Source organism: Oryctolagus cuniculus, unplaced genomic scaffold (genome assembly GCF_964237555.1).
Source record: "Oryctolagus cuniculus unplaced genomic scaffold, mOryCun1.1 SCAFFOLD_196, whole genome shotgun sequence".
In the NCBI taxonomy this organism is placed as follows: Eukaryota; Metazoa; Chordata; class Mammalia; order Lagomorpha; family Leporidae; genus Oryctolagus; species Oryctolagus cuniculus.
In genome coordinates this window covers 6,256-12,510 of record NW_027208310.1, presented here as the reverse complement: position 1 = coordinate 12,510, position 6,255 = coordinate 6,256, and positions in this window count along the sequence as shown.

Sequence of the window (6,255 nt, the reverse complement as noted above, 5' to 3'; positions counted from 1 at the left end):
TGGAGCAAGCCAACATCTGTACCCTGTTTGAAAAAGACCACTTCTCAGGTGCCCTGAACTCAATATTGCAACCTCAAAACCAAAGCTCACATCAGAAAATTCATTACAAACCATGATAAATAAGAAAAATGAGAAAAAAGCCAAAGAAGTGCAAGAATCAAGAATGATATTGGGCTTGATGTAGTCGCAAGGAAACCGGCTGTTCCCGGATTCATCCACACCTCCATCTGACTGCCTGTGGACTTCTGACTGAATTCACCTGAAAATCGCAGTGAAACTCAGTTTGGAGGCTATTAATATCTGTGACCTCAACAAAGTGTTCCATTTTATTTTCCAAAACACAAAAACTCACCTTGGTCGTGTTACCTGTAGATTTCTAAGCTTCTAACACCTATTTGTTGTGTTTTTTTATTTCATAATGGCTGCTCTGTCCAAACTCTTGTTTGTAATGCGACAGAATACAAAATTTGGGAAGGAAGAAGGCAAAACCAACTCAGACCCAGAAAACATTTAGGAAATTGCCACTCAACAAACCAAAATTGAGCTGAGGCATGCAAAACAATGACAGCAAGCCATAATTGGAGCAAGCCAAGAGCTGTGCCCTGTTTAAAAAAAAAAACCTTCCTCTTGTGCCCTAAACTCCATATTGCAGCCTCAAAACCAAATCTCACATCAGAAAATTCATTACAAAGCAGGATAAATCAAAAAATGAGAAAAATGCCAAAGAAATACAGGAGACCTTTCTGATATTGGGCTGGATTTAGTCGCAGGGAAACCGGCTGCTCCCAGATTCATCCACCCCTCCAGCTGACTGCCTGTGGAATTCTCACTGAATTAACCTGAAAATCGCAGTCAAACTCAGTTTGGAGGCCATTAATATCTGTGACCTCAACAAAGTGTTCCATTTTATTTTCCAAAACACAAATACTCACCTTGGTCGTGTTTCGAGTAGACTTATAAGCTTCAAACGCCTATTTGTTGTGTTTTTTATTTCATAATGACTGCTCTGTCCAAACTCTTGTTTGTATTCCATCAGAATACAAAATGTGGGAAGGAAGAAGGCAAAACCAACTCAGACCCTGAAAACATTTAGGACATTGTGGCTCAAGAAACCACAAATTGGCTGAGGCACCCAAAACAATGACAGCAAGCCAGAATTGGAGCAAGCCAACATCTGTACCCTGTTTAAAAAAGACCATTCCTCCGGTGCCCTGAACGCCATATTGCCGCCTCAAAACCAAAGCTCACATCAGAAAATTTATTACAAACCATGATAAATAAGAAAAAGGAGAAAAAAGCCAAATAAATGCAAGAATCCAGAATGATATTGGGCTTGATTTAGTCGCAAGGAAACCAGCTGTTCCCGGATTCATCCACCCCTCCAGCTGACTGACTGTGGAATTCTGACTGAATTAAGCTGAAAATCGCAGGGAAACTCAGTTTGGAAGCAATTAATAACTGTCACCTCAGCTAAACTGTTCCACTTTATTTTCTAAAACACAAAAACTCACCTCGGTCGTGTTACCTGTAGATTTCTAAGCTTCAAACGCCTATTTGTTGTGTTTTTTATTTCCTAATGGCTACTCTGCTGAAACTCTTGTTTGTATTGCGTCAGAATACAAATTTGGGAAGGAAGAAGGCAAAACCAACTCAGACCCAGAAAACCTTTAGGAAATTGCCGCTCAAGAAACCACAAATCGGCTGAGGCACTCAAAACAATGACAGTAAGCCAGAATTGGAGCAGCACAACAGCTGTGCCCTGTTTGAAAAAGACCATTCCTCCGGTGTCCTGAACTCCATATTGCAGACTCAAAACCAAACCTCAGATCAGAAAATTCATTACAAATCATGATAAATAAGAAAAATCAGAAAAAATCCAAAGAAATGCAGGAGTTCTTAGTGATATTGGGCTTGATTTATTCCCTTGTTAATGGCTGTTTCCAGATTCTTCTATACCTCCCAACTGAGTGTCTGTGGTTTCTGCTGAATTAAAATGAAATTCGCTGTGAAACTCGGTTTGGAGGCAATTAATATCTGTCACCTCAGCAAAAGTGTTCCATGTCTTTTTACAAAACACAAAATCTCACCTTGGTCGTGTTACCTGTAGCTTTCAAAAGCCTATTTGATGTGTTTTTTATTTCATAATGTCTATTCTGTCCAAACTCTTTTTTCTGTTGCGTCAGAATACAAAATTTGGGAAGTAAGAGGACAAAACCATCTGAGACTCAGAAAACGTTTAGGAAATTGCCACTCAAGAAACCTCAAATCGGTGGAGGCACCCAAAACAATGACAGCAAGCCAGAATTGGAGCAAGCCAGCAGCTGTGCCCTGATTGAAAAAGACCATTCCTCCGGTGCCCTGATCTCCATATTGCAGCCTCAAAACCAAAGCTCACATCAGAAAATTCATTACAAACCTTCATACATAAGAAAAATGAGAAAATACCCCAAAATGCAAGAATCCAGAATGATATTGGGCTGGATTTGTTCGCAAGGAAACCGGCTGTTCCCGGATTCATCCAACCCTGCAGCTGACTGCCTGTGGAATTCTGACTGAATTAACCGGAAAATCGCAGTGAAACTCAGTTTGGAAGCAATTAATAACTGTCACCTCAGCTAAAGTGTTCCACTTTATTTTCTAAAACACAAAAACTCACCTCGGTCGTGTTACCTGTAGATTTCTAAGCTTCAAACGCCTATTTGTTGTGTTTTTTGTTTCATAATGGCTACTCTGCCCAAACTCTTGTTTGTATTTGGGCAGAATACAAATATTGGGAAGGAATAAAGCAAAACCAACTCAGACCCAGAAAACATTTAGGAAATTGCCGCTCAAGCAACAAAGGGCCGCTGAGGAACCCAAATCTTTGAAAGCAAGACAGAATTGGAGCAAGCCAACAGCTGTGCCCTGATTGAAAAAGACCATTCCTCCGGTGTCCTGAACTCGATATTGCAACCTCAAAACCCAACCTCAGATCAGAAAATTCATTACAAACCATGATAAAAAAGAAAAATCAGAAAAAATCCAAAGAAATGCAGGAGTTAATAGTGATATTGGGCTTGATTTATTCCCTTGTTAATGGCTGTTTCCAGATTCTTCTACACCTCCCAGCTGAGTGTCTGTGGTTTCTGACTGAATTAAAATGAAATTCGCTGTGAAACTCGGTTTGGAGGCAATTAATATCTGTCACCTCAGCAAAAGTGTTCCATGTCTTTTTACAAAACACAAAATCTCACCTTGGTCGTGTTACCTGTAGCTTTCAAAAGCCTATTTGATGTGTTTTTTATTTCATAATGTCTACTCTGTCCAAAGTCTTGTTTGTATGCCATCAGAAAAGAAAATTTGGGAAGGAAGACGGCAAAACCAACTCAGACCCAGAAAACATGTAGGAAATTGCCACTCAAGAAACCAAAAGTCAGCTGAGGCACCCAAATAAATGGCAGCAGCCAGAATTGGAGCAGGCCAACAGCTGTGCCCTGATTGAAAAAGACCATTCCTCCGGTGCCCTGAACTCCATATTGCAGCCTCAAAACCAAAGATCACATCAGAAAATTCATTACAAACCATGATAAATAAGAAAAATGAGAAAAAAGCCAAAGAAATGCAAGAATCCATAATGATATTGGGCTTGATTTAGTCGCAAGGAAACCGGCTGTTCCCGGATACATCCACCCCTCCAGCTGACAGCTTGTGGAATTCTGACTGAATTAACCTGAAAATCGCAGTGAAACTCAATTTGGAGGCAATTAATATCTGTCACCTCAGCCAAAGTGTTCCATTTGATTTTCCAAAACACAAAAGCTCACCTTGGTTGTGTTACCTGTAGATTTCTAAGCTTCAAACGCCTATTTGTTGTGTTTTTTATTTCATAATGGCTACTCTGCCCAAACTTTTGTTTCTATTGCGTCAGATTACAAAATTTGGGAAGGAAGAAGGCAAAACCAACTCAGACCCAGAAAACATTTAGGAAATTGCCGCTCAAGAAACAAAGGGCCGCTGAGGAACCCAAAACAATGACAGCAAGCCAGAATTGGAGGAAGCCAACAGCTGTGCCCTGTTTGAAAAAGACCATTCCCCCGGTGGCCTGAACTCCATATTGCAGCCTCAAAACCAAAGATCACATCAGAAAATTTATTACAAAGCATGATAAATAACAAAAATGAGAAAAAAGCCAAATAAATGCAAGAATCCAGAATGATATTCGGCTTGATTTAGTTGCAAGGAAACCGGCTGTTCCCGGATTCATCCACCCCTCCAGCTGACTGCCTGTGGAATTCTGACTGAATTCACCTGAAAATCGCAGGGAAACTCAGTTTGGAGGCAATTAATATCTGTCACCTCAGCCAAAGTGTTCCATTTGATTTTCCAAAACACAAAAACTCACCTTGGTTGTGTTACCTGTAGATTTCTAAGCTTCAAACGCATATTTGTCGTGTTTTTTTATTTCATAATGGCTACTCTGCCCAAACTCTTGTTTGTATTGCGTCAGATTACAAAATTTGGGAAGGAAGAAGGCAAAACCAACTCAGACCCAGAAAACATTTAGGAAATTGCCGCTCAAGAAACAAAGGGCCGCTGAGGAAGCCAAAACCTTGAAAGCAAGACAGAATTGGAGCAAGCCAACAGCTGTGCCCTGATTGAAAAAGGCCATTCCTCCGGTGTCCTGAACTCGATATTGCAGCCTCAAAACCAAAGCTCACATCAGAAAATTCATTACAAACCATGATAAATAAGAAAAATCAGAAAAAATCCAAAGAAATGCAGGAGTTCTTAGTGATATTGGGCTTGATTTATTCCCTTGTTAATGGCTGTTTCCAGATTCTTCTATACCTCCCAGCTGAGTGTCTGTGGTTTCTGACTGAATTAAAATGAAATTCGCTGTGAAACTCGGTTTGGAGGCAATTAATATCTGTCACCTCAGCAAAAGTGTTCCATGTCTTTTTCCAAAACACAAAATCTCACCTTGGTCGTGTTACCTGTAGCTTTCAAAAGCCTATTGGATGTGTTTTTTATTTCATAATGTCTATTCTGTCCAAAATCTTGCTTGTATTACGTCAGAATACAAAATTTGGGAAGGAAGAGGACAAAAACAACTGAGACTCAGAAAACGTTTAGGAAATTGCCACTCAAGAAACCTCAAATCGGCGGAGGCACCCAAAACAATGACAGCAAGCCAGAATTGGAGCAAGCCAACAGCTGTGCCCTGATTGAAAAAGACCATTCCTCCGGTGCCCTGAACTCCATACTGCAGCCTCAAAACCAAAGCTCACATCAGAAAATTCATTACAAACCATGATAAATAAGAAATATCAGAATAAAGCCAAAGAAATGCAAGAATCCAGAATGATATTGGGCTTCATTTAGTTGCAAGGAAACCGGCTATTCCCGGATTCATCCACCCCTCCAGCTGACTGCCTGTGGAATTCTGACTGAATTAACCTGAACGGAGGCAGTTAATATCTGTCACCACAGCCAACTTGTTCCATTTGATTTTCCAAAACACAAAATCTCACCTTGGTCGTGTTACCTGTAGCTTCAAAAGCCTATTTGTTGTGTTTTTTATTTCCTAATGGCTACTCTGTCCAAACTCTTGTTTGTATTGTGTCAGAATACAAAATTTGGGAAGGAAGAAGGAAAACCAACTCAGACCAAGAAAACATTTAGGATATTGATGCTCAAGAAACTTCAAATCGGCGGAGGCACCCAAAACAATGACAGCAAGCCAGAATTGGAGCAAGCCAACAGCTGTGACCTGATTGAATAAGAACCTTCCTCTTGTGCCCTGAACTCCATATGCCAGCCTCAAAACCAAAGCTCACATCAGAAAATTCATTACAAACCACTAAAATTAAGAAAAATGAGAAAAAGGCCAAAGAAATTCAAGAATTCATAATGATATTGGGCTTGATTTTGTCGTAAGGAAACCGTATATTCCCAGATTCATCCACCTCTCCAGCTGATGCCTGAGGAATATTGACTGAATTAACCTGAACGGAGGCAGTTAATATCTGTCCCCACAGCCAAAGTGTTCCATTTCATTTTCCAAAACAAAATCTCACCTTGGTCGTGTTACCTGTAGCTTTCAAAAGCCTATTTGATGTGTTTTTATTTCATAATAGCTATTCTGTCCAAACTCTTTTTTCTGTTGCGTCAGAATACAAAATTTGGGAATGAAGAGGACAAAACCAACTGAGACTCAGAAACCGTTTAGGAAATTGCCACTCAAGAAACCTCAAATCGGCGGAGGCACCCAAAACA